At 36.3% G+C, this 20,713-nt stretch overlaps 1 pseudogene; it reads left to right on the top strand.

The window, feature by feature from the left end:
- Window positions 1-18,525: 18,525 nt before the first annotated feature.
- LOC124974411 (zinc finger protein 783-like) lies at window positions 18,526-20,382 on the top strand (annotated as a pseudogene).
- Window positions 20,383-20,713: the final 331 nt, after the last annotated feature.

The raw sequence follows: 20,713 nt of genomic DNA on the forward strand, positions 1-20,713 counted from the left end.
GAGACTTAATATTTGTAAAAGTATTTAAATTTTGAAAAGTATTCCATTTATTTGAAAATAAGCATATTGATTATTTGCTTTCAATTAGTTGTGATTTTGGCCACATTATATGTGGCATATATATCTTTTTCATTAATGTAACTAAATCATATAAGCCAGATACCACTTTTACTCATTTTTCATGTTTTGAAAGAATTAAATATATTTAAATAGTATATTTCAAAAGAAAGGTAAAGTACCTTATCTCTTAAACATTTAATTTGTTTTTTTTTTCAAAATTATCTATTTATTTTTAAATTTTTTACAGTTTGCATTTTGATTCATTATACACAAGTGGGGTACATCATTTCGTTTCTATTGTTGTACATGATGTAGATTTATACCATTCATGTAATCAAACACGTACATAGGGTAATGGTGTCTGTCTCATTCCACCATTTTCATACCCCCTCCCTCTCATTTCCCTTTACATAATCCAAAGTTCCTCTATTCTTCTCTCACTCCCCATACCCCCACCCCCATTATATATCATTCTCCATGTATCAGGGAAAACATTTGGCCTTTGGTTTTTGGGGATTGGCTTATTTCACTTAGCATGATATTCTCAAGTTCCATCCACTTATCTGCAAATGCCATAATAATATTCTTCTTTATGGCTGAATAATATTCCATTGTGTGTATATATACACCACAGTTTCTTTATCCATTCATCTGTTGAATGGCTTCTAGGTTGGTTGCACAATCTAGTTACTGTGAACTGAGCTGCTATAAACATTAATGTGGCTGCATTACTGTAGTATGCTGATTTTAAGTCCTTTGGATATAAACTGAGGAGTGGGATAACTGGGTCAAAAGGTGGGTCCATTCCAAGTTTTCTGAGTGTTCTCCACACTGCTTTCCAGAGTGGCTGCACCAATTTGCAACTTCACCAGCAATGTAAAAGTATGCTTTTTCCCCACAGCCACGCCAACATCTAACATTGTTTGTGTTCTTGATAATAGCCATTCTAATTGGAGTAAGATGAAATCATAGAGTTGTTTTAATTTGCAATTCTCTAATTACTGGAAATGTTGAACACTTTTTCATATATTTATTAATTGCCTGTATGTCTTCTTCTGTAACATGTCTGTCTAGTTCCTTGGCCCATTTATTGATTGGGTTCTTTTTATTTTTGGGGTAGAGTTTTGTAAGTTCTTAATAAATTTTGGAGATAGTGCTGTATCTGAAGTGTGTGTGGAAAAGATTTTCTCCCACTCTGTAAGCTCTCTTCACATTCTTGATTGTATCCTTTGCTGAGAAAAAGCTTTTTATTTTTAGTTTGAGCCCATCCCATTTATTGATTCTCGCTTTGATTTCTTGTGCTTTGGGAGTCTTGTTGAGGAAGTCTGATCCTATACCAACATGATGAAGATTCAGGCCTACTTTGTCTTCTATTAGGGGCAGGGTCTCTGGTCTAATTCCTAAGTCCTTGATCCATTTTGAGTTGAGTTTAGTGCAGGTTGAGAGAGAGAGGTTTAATTTCATTTTACTGCATATGACTTTCCAGTTTTGCCAGCATCATTTGTTGAACAGGCTATCAATTCTCCATTGTATTAAACATTTAATTTCTTTAGTTGCCATTGAAGAACTGGTATGTTGTCATGTCTCCACCTTCGACTCTTACAAATCTCTATGTGCAATAAGCAACATCACTGCTGGAGTACTTATGGTAGTTTTGTTACTTATGTACGTGATTTATTCTCTTTTAAAATATCTTAGGGTAATAGTTGACCTTTTTATTCTTTTTAGTTATACATGACAGTAGAGTATATTTTGACATATTTATACAAACATGGAGTATATCATATTCTGATTAGGATCCTAGTCTTCTGGATGTATACAATGCTGAGATTCATATATGAATGTATATGATATAGTCATATGGTGTATTCACATATGTACATAGGAAAGTTATGTCACATTCATTCCACTATCTTTCTTGTTCTTATCCCCTACCTTCCCTTCATTCACCTTTGTCTACTCCACTGAACTTCTGTCTCCCCACCACGCCACTTGTTGTTTGTTAGCATGCACATATGAGAGAATATTTGACCTTTGGTTTTGGGGGATTCGGTTATTTAACTTAGCATGATAGTCTCCAGATCCATCCATTTATTGGCAAAAGTCAAAAATCATTAAGTCATTCCTTTTATGATTGAGTAATATTCCATTGTTTATATATAGCACATTTTCTTTGTTCATTGATCTGTTGAAGGGCACCTAGGTTGGTTCCATATCTTAACAATTGTGAATTGAGCTCACAATCGTTAAACATTAATGTGGCTGCATAACTGCAGTATGCTGATTTTAACTCCTTTGGATATATACCTAGAAGTGATACAACCAGGTTAAATGGTGGTTCCATTCCTAGTTTTTTGAACAGACTCCATACTGCTTTCCAGAGTGGTTACTCCAACTGGCAGTTGTACAAGGAATATGTGAGTATACCTTTTCCCCATATCCTTCCATTAGTTGACTTTTATTTACCTGCCTTTGGTACCTTTTAAATATTTTATTTACCAGATGTTTGCTGAATGAAAGTATGGATTTTTAATTTAAAATTCAAGTTTTGTCTCACACAGGAAATTTAGTTCTTAAGTAAGTAAGCTATAATTCATCTAACTTAGAATGCCCTGGAATGCTTGTTAAAAGTGCAATTAAAATGTTTAAAGTTGGTATCCTGGAAGATGGGTGTATTTGCATTAAGTACTCCTAGTAAAGTCATGTTTTCACTAAAATTTAAGACCTATTCTCTTGTGATTGAAATTAATGTGTTTGAGCTTAGGGTGTATACATATAATTTTGTCAAAAATGTAATTAATACTAAGGTACCATAATTTTATAGTGTAGAAAAATATTCCTCTTCTATTTGAAAAAAACAATCTTTGGAAACTAACTTACTAGTTTTCTTTATCTTGATTACTGATTTGCTTACCTAGTAGTTCTCTACTGTCTGTAGCTTTATAAAAACTAAAAAGAAAGTTACAACTAACAGAATTCGTTACTTTGTAAAGCAGAAAACAGTATATTTGCACATTCAGTAAAGGGGTAGTCTTACATTCTCTTAATTATTCATGTAACCCCATCTTAATTTTTAAAAATTTTTTGTTTTATCTAATATTGTCTCAGCTCTGCTCTTTCCTTTTCTTCAGTGCTAGGTGCCAAACCTAGGGCCTTGTGCATGCTAGGCAAAAACTCTCTCACTGAGCTACATCCTCAGCTTTCTCAGTTGTTTACTGGGTATGGACTTTTGCCTTTGAGGACTTCAGAAAGTAGGGCCCTGTCTTCTGTTCCCATGTTGCACAGCATTGTTACATTAACTCAGAAATGGATTTCTAGGTATAGTAATTTGAGATTACTTATATGTTATAAAATGGAATATGTTATATCTGACTTGGGAAATAAGGTTTGAAAAATCCTATATTTTGTAGGATTAAATTTTAGATGAATTTTCTTGAGAGATACTATTTAACTTGAGTTTTGTTATGTTTAATAAAAAGCAGCCAATAAGAACAATTTTTATTCTCTTTTGTGCCATTTTTCATAGAGGTTGATGGCTGGATAGTACTTTGAGTATAGGGATGGGATTATTGAATCAGTTGTAATATAAGGTGAGAAGTATTATAGCTAGTGAATGAGCTATATAATTTCTAGAAAAAATTTGACTTTTATTCTCAGATCTAGAGGTGGAGGGGCAGTTGATTTGGAGCAGACTGGTGTCACAGTGATAAGTTCTATATTCATATCTCTAGGACATATAGAAAAAGAAAATAGCTTTGAAAGTATGACTTGGCTTTGCTTTTCTCTCTCTCTTTTCTTTTCTTTCTTTCTTTCCTTCTTTTTGAGTAGTGACAGGCACCTATGAATAATGACGAATTCAGGAAAACTCCTAGGCAAGACGTTATCTTGACAGTTGGTGGACAGATGTTCCTGATTTGAATGTGAGACTGAGGTAATCAGAAAGCACTTCAAAGCACTCTCCTATGCCAGCCAACATTATTTTCATCATATTGGAATTGAGTTTTTAGCTTCCTTTAATAATACTTCTTGATAAATAACCTAGTAAGAGCTGGGTAAATATTTATGGTTTATTTTGAACATAACAACATCTAGTCATTTTTATAAATTGTTTTCAAATTTTTTATTACTTGTAAACTGATGTGTTTAAAAAGGAGAGAACACATTTATATCAACAGTTTCACCATGAACACTTTAACTGAAAATAACCTTGAATGAAAAGTGACTTTGATAATTTTGAAAGTGGGTGCCCAGACTTATTTCTTGAGAAAGATTACTTCCTATACAAGGTATCTATCATGATTTTGTTTTAATATTGCTTATGTATAATAAAATACACTGTTTGAGGTATAAAAAAAAAACAGACAGGCTGTATTTTTAAGTAAGCCAAAAATATATGCATCTGTATCTGTCTGTTTATCTTCTCTAAATTAGTAACAGTGGATCAAAGGAAAGTCATTTAGAATCTCTCAACCTGACTTTATCATCTATGTAATTATAGTGTTTCTGTTAACTCCAAGGACTAGAGGCCAGGATTAAAGGTGACCTGAAACTGGCACAAGTTCTGGGCACCTGCAAGCTTCCCAGAGCAGAGACTGTCCATGAAGTTTCCTTCTCTGTCTTCCTTTCTGTGCCCAGACATCATCCACAGGCAGTGTATGATTCTCTGACTAAGAAACTACTGTTAAGTTTTTCCTTTTTACTTCTTTTCCTCATACGTATAGTATCATTAATATTAATATCCAAACCACAAACTTTTTGGGGAATCAAGACAGGTGAAAATCTTTAGTGAGTGATCAATAAATAGATTATTTGTTAGTAGAGTGGAGGAATAAAAAATAAAAGAGAAAATAGTTTACTTGGATTTTTTAACAAAAACAAAATACTCTTTTCATATTAGATTTTGAAACACATATTGATTGTGGAAGCTCTTTTCTGTCAGATGAAATATTTCTTAAGTAAAGTTATGATTCCACAGGAACAGGAAAACAGTTAACTGGAAGGATGCTTCATTTGAATTCATGAGACATGACATTAAAGAGGAGATTCGATATATCCCTCCTTATTTATCTTCACTCATGATTTTTATTCTTCATTAAAGTCAGAGTACATTAGCTGTCATGGACCTATGTAAAATGCCAATTGTAGGTGAAATGGCAATGTTCATTGTACTGATGATTACAGCTACTACCTTTCAACCTTGTCAATTATCTAAACTATTTACATAACTTCAGACCCTGGTATCAACCTAATATGCTGGCCTCATGATGGATCCAAATGCTGTGGTAAGATAAACATCACTCTGCCATTATTTCTCCTGAGGGATGTCAGTGGGCAGAGTTCTCAGGAATAATTTGCTGCATATAGGCTCTGGATACTGCACTAATATTCTTACTAGCCATGTTAAAATTCACATATGCAGTACTCTGATAGCTTTCTAATTTTTTATCCTAATATAGTTTTACATACTTCATAGTGTTATCCACTTAATGCAGAACAGAGCAACAAAGCATCAACATTCCACAGAATAAAACAACCACCCCATAACCATCCCCTTGACACCAGTGTGAATGCTTCACTTTACCCAAATTCCCCTAATATTTTAAAAACTATGTTTTTCATTGCATACTCAATTCTTAAATCTAAAATGACAGACCATTCTTTGTGACTCATACCACTGAGGATGGACTTGGATCCCTGCACTCCCCTCATTCATGTCCCCTTCTGTCCTCTCAACACACCTGCAGTCCTCTTTCTATCTGGGGCAGCAGTTGAAACCATCATTCCTTATTTTAGAGTTTATTGATAGTATATAAAATATAACATTATTACAAAATCTGTAGTTATTTTAATTGTTGTTACTGCATTTCTTCTCACTGTTGTGGTGTTTCCTTAAAAATATCTAGGAACTTATTGTATAGATGATACTGATAATTCAGGAGGATTATATTCAAGATGGCATTCATAATTTTTAATAAAATACCTTTCAATAAATTATTTCTCATTTATTTTTCAGCATTACATGTTGTTTAAATATGTTAACTGCATATTTGTTTGGAGAAGCTGGTTTTATTTGATGATTATTAACTCTATAATTATTATGTCACATGTATTATCAGGAATGCCCATAAGTATGTGAAGATCATCTTATATTAATTTCCTAATTCTCCTCCCTGTTCCAAACTTCAATCATTCCTGTTCTCCTATGTTTTATAGTTTCCTTTCTTGTAGTTATTCTCAAATTTATGTATTCCTTAAATTTATAGACACATTGAGTCTATTATATCAGTTGACAATTTTAATTTCCAGATCTTTTTGTTATCCATTATTTATTTTTATGACACTTATTTGTCCTGTGCACTTAATAACTTCTCAAGTCTCCGATGTTGTTTCCATTAAATTTCCTGAGTTTTGTCATCATTGTTTGTTTTTTCTTTTCTTTTCTTTTCTTTTTTTTGTGATGTAGGGATTGAACCCAGAAGGACTTAACAACCAAGCAACATCCCCAATACTTTTTATATTTTATTTAGAGACAGAGTCTTGCTAAGTTTCTTAGGACCTCACTAAGTTGCTAAGCCTGACCTTGAACTTGTGATCCTCCTCCTTTGTCCTCCTGAGCCACTGGGATTATGGACATGCACCACCACATCTGGTCTCCCCACCTTCACTTCTAAAGCATTTTCTGGGTGCCTGTGTGTGTTTGTGTGTTTGTGCATGTGTGTGTGCATACACATGTGTCACCTTCACTCTTTCATCTGCAGGTTGCCCTAGCATGGTGACAGTTATCCTGACTACTCTTGTGCCTGCTCAGCAGGGCTTCACTGCTGATGACATTTTCCCTGGATAGAACCTTAGGACTGCACCAGTTCTCAAAGTACCATACTTATTTTGAAATGAAAATAGTCACAAGTACAAGAAACAGAAGTGCAAAAAAAAAGGGGGGGGGTCAAGGAAAGGCATTAGAAGACAAGGTCTAGTATTGAGTAAGCTTTAGAGAAGGGGAGACCCCATACCAACTCATGGATGGATGTGGTGTACAGATGTTTAGGGAAGGGGTCTATTAGGACATTCTTGCTTCAGAGAAACAAAAACAAAGACTAAAAACCAGAAAATCAACCAACAAACCATTACCACCACCACCACCATCACCACCCCCAAAAATGTAGAACTAAGTATTTCAAGCTTATCTCAGAATTACTTCCTCTTAATTTTGAAAAACATGAAATGGGGGAACTCTGATTCAAGGAAGAAAGCATGTCCTTTCTGTTTCATTCGGACACTCACAAGTTTGAGAAAGGATAAACATGTTTAGTTCTTGTAGATTTTTCTAGATACAGTATTGGAATAAAAACAGAAATCAAATCACAGTTTCTTTTCATATTTAAATAACCCACATGCTTAGCCAAATTCCCAAGCACCTTCAGAGTCCTTGCATTATTAGAGATTGATTTTTTAAGTATATTCCCATTTCTTTAAAGATGGACTTTGAGAAGAAATAAACACAAAGAAGTGTGTATTAAGACAGAGAGTCTGACAGTGCATTATTACATTTTTCACTTGTGTATTTCTCATCACAGAAAGGAAGCTGAATCTATTTTGCTGGTAAATAACCCAAACATTAAGAATCAACTTCCCAGTCCTGCAGGATGCCTCCTGCTTACTGTAAATGCACTCCCTTTCTACCACAGACATTTTCTGGGGGCACGATTTTTTAGTTCTATCTATTCCATAAAAGTGTATCCTTTCTTCTGGAGCACTCATGAGAAAGGTAGGGATTATAGTTTTCCTGTTTATACAAGTGATTGATCAAGATCAGTTTATACCCACATAGTGAATAACATCAACCATTTAAAATAAAAACAACTTACTTATTTATGATAGTAAGAATGAACATCTGTTCTCTTTTTGCAAAGAGCATGATATTCCATATATTTTGTGTCATGGGATCAGACATAGAAATTGTCTCCATCATGAGAATTTGAGGAGTTCATGATAATTTTCATCTATTTATGCTAACATATATATTCCTAATAATGTTTTAATAGACCAATTGTCTATCTCTGAACACATACAGGAAATTTCATGGCAGGTATTAAGGATTAAATTGCCTTCTACAAGTGACTTTTATCCAACAAATACATTTTAATCGAGTGTTTAATTAGTCATTGTTTTATTAATTGAAGCTCAAACTGTCTCACAAAATGCAAAATTCCATTAGATAGTGGTCTTGCGTCTACCATACCAAGTGAATAAAAAAAGTCCTAGGCCAATGTTTTTATACTTTGGTGTGCTTAACAAATAACCACTTTGGCACTTAATCAATAATTTGACACTTAATCACCTTAATCACTTAATCACCTTAATCAATTTATCTCTGAACCAGAAATTTTGGGATGTAGTTTACTTTGAACCCAGTCTATTTTAGCTGCTTGAATCACAAGCCTGTTTTCAAAGGAGAGTGCTGCTTGTTTTGTTTATTCATTTAAGAAATATTTACTAAGGAATTGCCACGTACACAAGCATTTCTAGAAATGGAGGATACAGCAGCAAACTGGAAGTCAAAGTTTAGACTCTCATGGAGCCCACATTCTAGTAGGTGAAATGTATTTGTTCAGTAGATATTTCTACTGTGTAAATATGAGGACTTACACAGGGAGTCTTAGACTATAAATGCTGCTATAACAAAATACAATGAACTAGATGATTTATAAGTTATAGGAACTTATTTCTCTCATGTACACAGATAAGGAAACCCAAAATGACAGTGCCTACAGATTTGGTGTCTAGCAAGAACATTTTCCTGGTTCATAGATGGCTATCTTTTTACTGTGCCCTCAGATTACTAACAGGGTGAGGAATTTCTGGGTCTCTTTTATAAGGGCACTCAAATCTCAATCCTGAAAATTCCACCTTCATAACCTAAGTGCTTACCTTAGGCCCTCCCCAAATCAACTTGAGGGTAAACTTTTAATATGGTAATTTTGTGGGGACACAAAAATTCAGATCATAGTGCAGAGTCCTTAGGATATAGCAATAAAGGACAGCTCTAGCTTCCAATGGGTTCCTAATTTAGAGGAAAGAGGAAGAAAAAATTAAATATTAATAAGACAGTATAATACCTATTTGGGAGTTATGTAAGCATAGAAATGACTGAACCCCATCCAGATACAGAGGAGGAGAGATGTGAGAGAAATTCAAAGGGCAGCCTGAGGTCCCATGAAAACTTATGCTTTCTGTTCTCTTCCTCTTCCACATCTCTGCTCTTTGTAGTCCAAGTCCCCATAATTGAACTCCAGGAATCCATAGCATCTATGAGCAGCTATCATGCCTGGGCCTAAGGAAAGTAATCCTTAATTCTCCAAGTCCCTCTTTGGTGACAAGAATGAATAAAACATTTATTTATCACTGATCTGAATTTGGAGAGTCAATTTTTAGTGTATGTTTTAACATGAGGAATGCAGGTAGTCTTCCCTTTCATCTTACTTTATATTTTTCACTGAACTCTCTTCCATAGATCTAAGAATGTCTTCTCATTGCTTCTTTCCAATTATTTGCTCTTATATTCATTAAATGATTTTTTAATTTTTGAAACAAAAGTTTATCTATCCCTTAAAAACTAAAAATTAGTGTGATTATGAACAATTTTCCACAACATGGCATGTAAGTTAAATGATTAATTTTTCCTATCATGATACTTATAAAACAATAGCAACTGAGGTAAATCCAAATATACAATTTGATACACATGACTTCCCAATATTTACCAATTTTTTTGAGATTAAATGGTCAATAAACATTGTAGTGATTGCTTCAACTGAAAAAATTCCAGAAGCTCTATCATCAATTGCAATTGTTATTATTATATTTTAATTAACAAAATTGTATGTATTTATAGTGTACAACATAATATTTTGAAGTATATACATTGAGGAACAAGTGCATCTAGCTACTTATACATTACCTCACAAATTATCATTTTTAGTAAGAATATTTGACCTCTTTTAAGAATAATTTAATTACAGTCTCCATGTTGTTCAATAGAAGTCTTGAAATTATTACTCCTAAAATTTTATCTCCTTTAACCAACATCTCCTGACACCCCACCCCTCACCAACCACTCCCAGCACCAGCTACCCTACCATCCTTCTCTTAGTGATATGTGATCAACTTTAGATTCCACACATAAAGTGAGATCATGTGGCATTTATCTTTCTGAAGCTACCTAATTTCACTTAAAATCATGTCCTCCAGGTTTATTCATGTTGTCAGAAATGACAGGGTTTCATTTTCCTGACTGAGTAGCTCTCCATCATATATATATATATGTGCCACGTTTTGTTAGTTTTTGATGTCTTTATGAATGCTTAGGTTGATTTCATATCTTGGCTCTCATGAATAGACATGAGAGTTTCAAAGAACATGGCAGGGTGGATATCAATATGCATATTTTAGTACTGGAATTGGTGGATCTTATGGTAGTTCTATTTTTGAGAAACCTCCAGCCTGTTTTCCACAATGGCTTTGCTAATTTACACAACAGCCTGCAAGCATTGCCTTGTGTCTGCATCCTCTATACTTATCATCTTTTCTCTTTTTTATAACAGCCATTCTAACATGTATGAGGTGATATCTGATTGTGGTTTTCATTGCATTTTCTTGATGTTTAGTGGTATTGAGCACTTTTCATTACAAATGCCTGTTTGTCATTTGTGTGTCTTGCTTTTGTTTTCTGTTCTTTTGGATTCATATCCAAAAACAAAACAGAACAAAAAATGTGCCCACCCCAAAAAAATCCTGGCCAGATCAAAGTCATAAAGATTTCCTCTGTATTTTCATCTAGTAGTTTTATAGTTTGGGGGTCTTATATTTAAGGCTTTAAACCATTTGATTTTGTATGTAGCATGAGATAAAGGTCTATGTTTGTTGTTTTTCATGTGGATTTCCAGTTTTTCAAGCACATTTATTGAAAAGACTATCATTCCACAATTGTGTGTTTTTGGTAGTTTTGTGGAAAATCAGTTAACTATAAATGTTCAGATTTATCTCTGAAGTTTCTGTTCTGTTCCTTGGGTCTGTTTTTATGCCAGTACTATGCTTCATTATTCACAATTTAAACATTATTTTTGGGACTTCATTATTCTAGCTTTTCCAGTGAAACTGAAATTCCGTTTGTTAAATTGTTTTGACAATAACTCCATTTACTTGCAAAAGTAAAGTCAAGTGCTCTTAGCATTATTAATCCATTTTTTAGATCTCATCCTGAGGGGAGAATGTTAAACATTTCTAGTGATTGCTGGACCTAGATTTTTTAAAGGGTACTTTTTGAAGGGTTGGTTTGCATCAGAGATCTACTGATCATTTTAAATTGCTGATTATACTTTCAATCCAGTTCCCACCTTTAAAGTAGTTTAAGTAATATTGGAACTGTAATCTTTGAAAACAAACTATTTTTAATGAATAGAAGCAAGAACTTTGCCTTGGCTATAGCTTCACATAAAGAGAGGACACATATAAAGTCAGAAGCAAAGATTTTGCAAATTGCATACTGTGTAAAAGTCCTTTAACTGAGAGCTCTGTAAAAAGCAAGAATTGCTTCAGGCTGATTCCCCTTGCTCAGTGATTTCTTATTATCCTTTCAAACCCTAGATTCCAACACAATTGTTAATGGTAGTAAGAAGTGATGCATATAACTGGACACACCCAAGCATGTTAATCTATATTCAGAGATTGATAGCATGGGGGAGCTTATAAGAATTTTATTTTCTAATGGTGTTTTCATTTTGCATGTGGAAAACTGAAGGTAAGTATGGTAAATTTACTTTTCTAAGTTCATAAAAGAGGTCCAAGCTTAGAATGAAATCCCTTTTGCCTTGGTGTCTTTAACTATAAACTGGCCACCCAGACTCTATGCCCTGCAGAGTTTAAAAAAAAAAGAAAAGAAAACTAAAGAAAAGAAGAAAGAGAAGAATTAAAAGCACTTGCTAAACATTTCTTCAAATTTCTTCAAGACTTCTAGTAGCCACTAACCAAAATAATACTTCTCCTTTGAAATTTAAGTCCTTTCGCTTTAATCCTTTGATCATCTACAAATGTGTACCAACTTTATCATATCAATTTTCTAATCATTTACTATTCAGGGTCACAAGTGCATTTAAAAAAGACAAGTTTAATATTAACTATTTTTTGGTACCAAGAGGTACTGTCTTTGACTTGCCACACTCATACATAAAAGTAGACTTCATTGTTATACGTTTATGGATGTACATGTCATAGTTTGGTTAATTCCATTATGCTGTTCCTCCCCTTTCCCATCCTTCCTTCTTCCCTGTCATTCCCCTTCCTGGACTCCATGGATCTCCCTTATATTATTATGAGTTCCCCACTCCTTCTTTAAATTCCTTATTTTGCTGGAGCTTCTGTATATAAGAGGAAACATTTAATTCTTGAATTTCTGAGTTTGCCTTATTTCATGCTGAACTATTCTCCAGTTCATCCATTTACCAGCAAACAACATAATTTCATTTTTCTTTATGGCTGAATAAAACTCCATTGTGCATGTATGTCACATTTTCATAATACAGTTGTCTATTGGAGGACACCTAAGCTGGTTCCATAACTTGGTTATTGGGAATTGTGCTGCTATAAACATTGGTATGATGTATCACTACAAGATGCTGATGTATCACTACAGGATGGTCTCTCGCTAAGTTGCTGAGGGGGTCTTGAACTTGCTATTTTCCTGATTTAGACTCCTGAGTTTCCGAGATGACAGGTGTGTGCCACTGCCCCTGGCATCTTCACCATTTTCATATCTATAGTTTGTCTTATGAATTTATACACAAAGATCATTCCATTAGTATCTTAAAAATTTATTCTTCATATGTTTAATTTTGCAAATTTAAATTGGCATTTACTTTTTAGAAATTTTGTAATATTTGGAGGGCATATTAACTCAAAATTACTAAGGTCTATGATAAATCTTGAAAAAACTAAACCATTTTATGGTGATTTGTTTGCCTTTTTCCCACAAAATTCTTTAAACTGGTACTTTAAAGTATCTGTACAAGTTATATAATTCAACATTATATAGTTCAAAGGTGATATAGTTTTCACTAAAAATGAAAAACATTTTTATAGTTTAATATCTTAAATGGCCCCAAAATTCACGTGTTAAAGGCTTGCTTAGTGACCACCCTATGGTGCTATCATGAGGTGGTGGAACTTTTATGAAGTGAGCCTAATGGAAGGAATTATGTCACTGGCAGTATGCCCTTGAAGCACATGTTAGATTCTGTCCACTACTCTCTCTGTCTTTCCTTCCCGGATGCCAGGAGGCGAGGGGGTTTGCACTATTAAATGCTTCCACCATGATGTACTACCCATTCTGTAGGCTCTCTCTTCATGCTCTTAATTATGTCCTTTCCTGTGCAGTATTTTTTTTAATGCGAGGCTGTCAAATTATTGATCTTGATTTTATTTCTCATATTTTTAGGATTCTTGTAAGAAGTTGGTGCTTATGACAATATATTAAAGTGTTGAGCCTGTTTTCATTGAAAAGTTGCAAAGTTTTTGGTCTAATTACTAAGTCTTTGATCCACTTTGAGTTTTGTGCAGATTGAAAGACAGGGATCTAGTTTCATTCTTCTGTATGTGTATATCCAATTTTCTCAGGCTCTTTTCTACTATGTGTCTTTTTGGCATCTTTGTTGAATATCAGATGACTATATCTATGTGAATTTGTCTCTGTGTCTTCTATTCTACTGGTCCTATGTCTGTTTTGATGTGAGTATCATACTGTTTTTGTAACTATCACTCTATATTAGAAAAATGTATAGATCCACCCAGAAATAACAACATGACCATTTAAGTTAGTAGTGTTTCCCACTAGGTATTATTTTTGCTGTATGTATGTATGTGCTGTGCACACCTATATGTATGTATTTTTGAGCTAAAAAATCTGCTTATTTTGGCAACCTGCAGAGTACCTTTGAATCCATATTTGCTGACCATCTGAGTGTTGTCAGCATCTATGTTCAAACTTAAAAGGGAAACCCCTAAAACTTTTCCACTGTTTGTTTGCTATATCTTTATTCAAATGAAACTCTCCTTTAGACAGGGGAAATATATTCACCCGTTGATTTTGAGTAGATTATCTCATTCTTAGAGCACTCACAATAGGAAGAACCATGTAAACAACATTGAATTTTTTCTTGCAGAATATAAACAGTAATAATATAATCCCCATGGTACATTGTTCCCAATGTTCTTCCAGTCCTTTCCTCTAACTAACTCCATATTCCACTGCCCATTCCCCCATTGCACAAGTTGTATTGCAAGCTTGGGAATTGCATGCTCTCTAATGGATACAAAATGAGAAGGTGTGGGAAGTGAAGACATCTTTACTGCCTCTGGAGGCCATTACCATGGAATAGGGACTGATTGACAGTAATGCTGGACATCAGCCTTGGTCACATATCTCTAATGCAGAGGCCTACCTTGAAGGTTCCTGGAAATATCCTCCCTTTTCTCTTTTCTGATAAATGTTTTAGAATTTTATACACAAGTCATCCACTGGATATTTCTTAATCTATCCAGCTATTCTAAAATTAGGGAAAGTTCTCCTAGATACCAAGAAATATTTGATTGGTAGCTTTCACTTCCAAAGGTGTAGTGATTTTATATCATCTTTGACTTTCTTGGAAGTTTCCATGGGAGGCTTAGATGGATGACCTGTGCAGCTGGCCACCACCCACTATATCCCTGAAAGTACCTTAATAACATTTTAATCAGAAAGTAAAATATTTCTGTCTGTTCTCTAAGACAAATCCATGCCTACTGCTCTGGAAAATTTAAAATACCTCTCTCAGCATACTGATGTTAAGTAGAATACTATTAACCTTCAAAGTAGCCATCATTGTTATAGTATTACCTGCTATGTTCTTTGGCCAAATGTTCACAAAGTAATTGAATATGTTAATATTCTGTCATGTTCAAGGTAACCAAGCATATGTCCTGTACTCTTTAACTCTACATAAATACCTTGACTCATATTGCTTTGTTTTCATTAAGAAAAAAATTATTGGTCAATTCCTGGTTACAGGAGCTCTATGCTAAATGTGCACTGGATAAAAGAACACTAATGCATAGCCAAACATATTTCAGAAGAAACAGGTACATTCACAATATACAACCTTAAAAAGAGAGGAAGGTGATCCAAAGGAGATAAAAATCAGTGCTCTGAAGAGATGTCTGCTCTCCTATGTTCATTACTGCATTATTCACAATGGTCAAGACAAGAAGTCAACCTGTGTTCATCAACAGATAAAGAAAATGTAGTATACATTTATAATGTAATATTATTCAACCTTAAAAACAAAAAGAAGGAAATCATGTCATTAATGACAACATTAATTGACCCTGGAGGAGACCATGTTAAATGAAATAAGCCAGACAGAGAAAGGCTAATACTGCATGATCTCATTCAATTGTGGACTCTAAAAAAGTCAAACTCATGAAAGTAGATAATACAATGGTGGTTACAAGGAGTTGCTTGGAGTGGGAGGGTTGTGGAGAAGTTGATATAAAATTTCAGTTAGGAGGGATGAGTTCAAGAGATCTATGGTACAATATAGTGACTGTAGTAAATAACAATGTATTATATTCTTGAAAATAGCTAAGAGAGTAATTTTAAGTATTCTCATCACATAGAAATGATACATATGTGAAGCAGTGAACATTCAGTAACATGACCATTCTGTAACAGTCATTATTTAATGGGTGAATATATATCGCTATAAACATATATGTATATATAATTTTATTTTGTTGATTAAAAGTAAAGAAGGAATGCAAATTAGCACAGACACTATGGAAAATAGTATGGAGGTTTCTCAAAAAATTAGAAATAGTGTTACCATATGATCCAGCAATCCCACTACTACATATATGTACCCAGAGGATATGAAATGCCTTCCCAAGGGACATCTACTCCTATGTTTGTTGTAGTACTGCTCACGATAGCCAGGAAATAGAAACAACCTGGGAACAACAATGGAAGGGTGAATGCAGGAAATGTGGTACATGTACCCCATTGAATTACTGTTCAGCTGTTAAAAAAGTTGGTGAAAACCTGTCATTTGTGACAACAAAGATGGAACTGAAATAAACCAGGAACAGAAAGGCAAGTGCCACATAATTGCCATGAATATAGTAGATAATACTTTGATTTCAGCAATGTTGAAAGAATGGTGATTACTAGAGGTTGGGCAGAGTGAGGAGGGAGGGATGGAGAGAGGTTGATCTGTGGGTGCTCAGTTATGATTAGGTGGGAATAGAACATTCCCTTGTGCTGTTGTGCAATAGGATGGCTAGAATGATAATGTTCTGCTTATTTCAGAAAGATAGAGGATTTTGAATATTTTTACCATAAAGAAGTAAAAGTATTTGGGGAGATAGATAATGTTTAACCTGATTTACACATTACACATTGTATATGTGTATCTAAATATCACAGGGCATACTATAAACATGTAAACTTTTTTTTTAGTTTTTAAAAATAAGTTTTATTGCATATAATTGACATATTATGATGTTATGGGATACAGATAATAGTAAAATAATCATTATATAATGAAGCAATTAACATAAACATCATCTCAGTTACCTCCTTTTTGTCATTTTAAGAGCAGCTAAAGTCTACTTATTCAGCAAGAATCCCAAATACAGCCCACTTTTTTTTTTTTTTACAGACTGCATTTTGATTCATTGTACATGAATGGGGTACAACTTTTCATTCCCAAGGTTATACATGATATAGATTCACACCATTCATGTAATCATTACATATACCTAGGGTAAAGTCTGTCTCATTCCACCATCTTTCATACACTGCCCCCTTAATATTTTCTTAAATAAATTTAAATTTTAAAAGATATGAGGGAGTATAAATTTTAAAAAGGTATACTTAGTGGTTAGAAGAAATTGTTCTCAACTTGACATTGCCTCAGCTTCACACCTTGAGCACCCTACTAGCTTTAAGATCTTGGAGAAAGTAAGTTAGGAAAAGAAAGAATATGTTTAATTACAACAAATACAGGGAAGAATGTCAGACTTCAAAAACAACAATAAAAGTTGTAATAACAACAACATTACTAATAACAACAACAAGTAAAACCAAGCAAGGATTTGAAGGAAAAACTGTAATTTCTATGGTCATTTATTTAGCATGGTGTTTTCATGCTGTTCCTTGTGAAAATAGCAACTTTCCCAGCTCCTGTTTGCATTTTGAGATCACAATAGATCTTCACTTATAACATGGTCAAAATGAGGCTTAAAACTATTTTGTAAGGAAAGTCTACTCAAGGTTTTTGGAGATCAGAAGCAAACAGCATGATTCTATGACTTTTGGATTATCTCAGGCTATAAAGTTGTTATTTCTGACTTTATGGAAAGAATTTATCCATGTTGGAAGAAGGGCAGAAGTGTCAGTTTTCAGTTTCCCCTCCTAAATTGTTTCTCTGCTTCCAATACCTACACATCTCAATCCATCGTTACACCAACTTAATAAACATTTTTCCAGAATTATGCTCTACTACTAGTTCCCTCTGCAAAGATATAAGGTAAATGTTAAAACTGTTGCAAATCTCTAGAAATATTCTAATTCTAATCAGTTTTAATAAGAGAAAATATAACTGCCATTAGTTTGTAAATTGAAGGTTTTTTTAAACAAAAGTTTAACTTGTAAAACAAAGTTTGATTTCATTGTTTTCCCAGTTTTTCTATGGATGATATACATTAACAGGAATGATGAATGCATAGCAGAGATTGTGTTCAACTAGATAATGTTGGCATTCATTTACCTGGCATTCCTGTCATCCATAAATTTTCATGTGTAACCTATAAATTATTTGCTAAACCTCCCATTTTAGTTGTGAAACATTGCACTGGAATCTCAAAGCCATAATTTCTTAGGGTGTTTTCATCATCGATTTATTTGTGCTTCAAAATATCATGTTGTGCGTGACAAATACATATGATTTTACCTGTCAGCTTATAAAAGTGACCTATTAACACTTAACAAAATTTGTCTAAACCAAAACCAGGAAACCCTTCAGGTTCTGGATAATTAATGCCAGACTCTGTGTATCTTAACAGTTTGACAATTACCTTTGATATTGCTGTATCATTTTCCTCTGTGTTTCTCCTCCTTCAGCATTTGCCTTTCACAGTCTTCCATTATATTTAAGCATTGCATATTACAAAACCATGATTTAGATCTAACAATTTTAATAACTTATGATTTATTGAAAAAGTAAGAAGCATGATGGCATAGTTCTAGAGTTTTTAAATTTCTTCTCAAAAATAATTTTATATTATTGTGACAATCTTAACAAATTCATTATAAAATATTCAGTATATAATGAAATTGCATTCTATATAGTTTACATTAAAGAAAGTAAGCAATCATTGATGATCTCTAGGGGGCGCAGTGCACGCCGTAGGGCGCAGCCGCTCAGCGCAGCTCTTTTTAAAGGGCCTTCGGGGCACGTGGCTCACAGGCAGGAGCTATGGGACTGGGCGGCTCCAGCTGCTCCGCCACCGCCCGCGCCAGGCACGCCTGTCAGGCCTGAGGAGTGCAACCCAGCGAGGACGCGGACCGCCGTGGCAGAAGCGGCGCCCGCGCGGGTTCCAGAGAGCGACAAGGCAATGGAGGACCAGAGGCCTCCAACACCTCCATCGCCCCAGCTAGCTGCTGAGAAGAACTCGTACCTCTACTCCACAGAGATCACGCTGTGGACTGTGGTGGCTGCCATCCAGCCTTGGAGAAGAAGGTGGATTCCTGCCTGGCCCGATTGCTGGCTCTGGAGGGACGCACCAGGGCAGCCGAGAAGAAGCTGGCCGACAGCGAGAAGACGGCCTTGGAGTTTGGCAACCAGTTGGAGAGCAAGTGGGCTGTGCTGGGGACCCTGCTGCAGGAGTACGGGCTGCTGCAGCCAGCTGGAGAACATGGAAAACGTGCTGCGCAACAGGAACTTCTGGATCCTGCGGCTGCTGCCCGGCAGCAAAGAACAGGTACCCAAGGTGCCTGTGACCTTTGATGATGTGGCTGTGTACTTCTCCCAGCCTGAGTGGGGCAAGCTGGAGAACTAGCAGAAGGAGCTCTACAAGCACGTGATGAAGGGCAACTATGAGACGCTGGTCTCCCTGGATTATGCCATCTCCAAACCTGACATCCTCACCCGGATAGAGAGGGGAGAGGAGCCTTGTCCTGAAGACCAGCAAGGCAAGGAGAAGAGGAGTGAGGAGGAGGCAGCACATCCAAGGAAGCTGGATGCTGGTCTCCCTCCATATCCAGAGCAGGTCCCCAGCCCCATCAACCATGCCCAGGAGGAGCCAAAAGAAGGACAGGCCCCTCAACATCAGCAAGATAAAGAAGCAGGAGTGACCCCATCCAGAGTGGGCACTGGGTCTCTAGAAACCACCAGCATTTTGTCCTCAGTTAAACAGGAGGGAGAATCTTCAGAGGGGGAGTCACCAGCTTCCCCTCCCAGGGATATCATGTCCAGTCTGGAGTCAGGTGGTGGAGGCATGGCCCTTAAGACAGAAGTTGGACGACAAGATGATGCCTGAGCAACTCCTCCTGGGGTCCCCAAGCTGGAACAAGTGTAGAACAGCCAAAGGGCACAGGAATAGTACTGGAGGCCCTAGGTGGCTTCATGCCCAGTGGATGCCAAGGGTGCAGGCAGGGGAACCCTGGCCACCAGGAGCCATTGGGGAGACACTCCGTGTCCTTCCTTACTGGCAGGAATGGACCTTCACCTGCCCTGACTGCGGGCAGAACTTCCACTTGAGGATTGACTTGACCATCCATCAACAGACACATGTGGAGGAAGAGCACAGGGAAGCTCTGGGTGGCTCACCCACCCGATGGGGGGAAAGCCACTCTACAGTGGAGCCAAGGGAAGTGGTAGTGCCTGGCCCTGTCATCTGCTGGCACCCTGAGGATCACGGGGGGCCTGCTCCCTGGTAGGCCGTACCTTCCTGGGGCGGAGGCCAGCATCCACCAAGGTTCACCACTGCAGTGAGTGCCTTTGGTTTTTCCAGCAGCAGAACAGCCTGCTGCTTCACCAACACCTGCACACAGGCCACAATCAGGGCTGGCCTGCCTGTTCCTATTGTGGCAAGGCCTTCGGCCGGCCCTCGGACCTCTTCTGTCACCAGCGCATCCACACTGGTAAGTGGCTCTACCAGCGCCCCCAGTGCGGCCAGGCCTTCAACCAAAACCACCACTTGGCTGTGCACTTGCAGACTCATGCCTGGCATTGAGGGGGCCTGCATTTCCCTGTGCTCTCCACAGGCCAGGGGTGCTCACCCCCACAGAGTCACAGTCATGCATGCAGGAGGACTGACCAGACAGGAGCCTGCCAGGGCACCGTCTGGTCCACCTGCATCCCTGGCAGGACCTGTGCTCTGTCTCTTGGGACCTCCCCTTGTGCCTGATGCTGGTCCCTTATTCTGGGATGACTTGAAGAGAATTGTTTTTTCCCCTTATTGAAATGGAAAGCAGTGGCCCTTTTGGTGACAGCATATATATGTGACAAGGTGCCTCTACTTTCTCTTTCCTGAGTGTGTCACTCTTAGCTGTCTTTTCTACATT

Source organism: Sciurus carolinensis, unplaced genomic scaffold, assembly GCF_902686445.1.
Source record: "Sciurus carolinensis unplaced genomic scaffold, mSciCar1.2, whole genome shotgun sequence".
Classification (NCBI taxonomy): domain Eukaryota; kingdom Metazoa; phylum Chordata; class Mammalia; order Rodentia; family Sciuridae; genus Sciurus; species Sciurus carolinensis.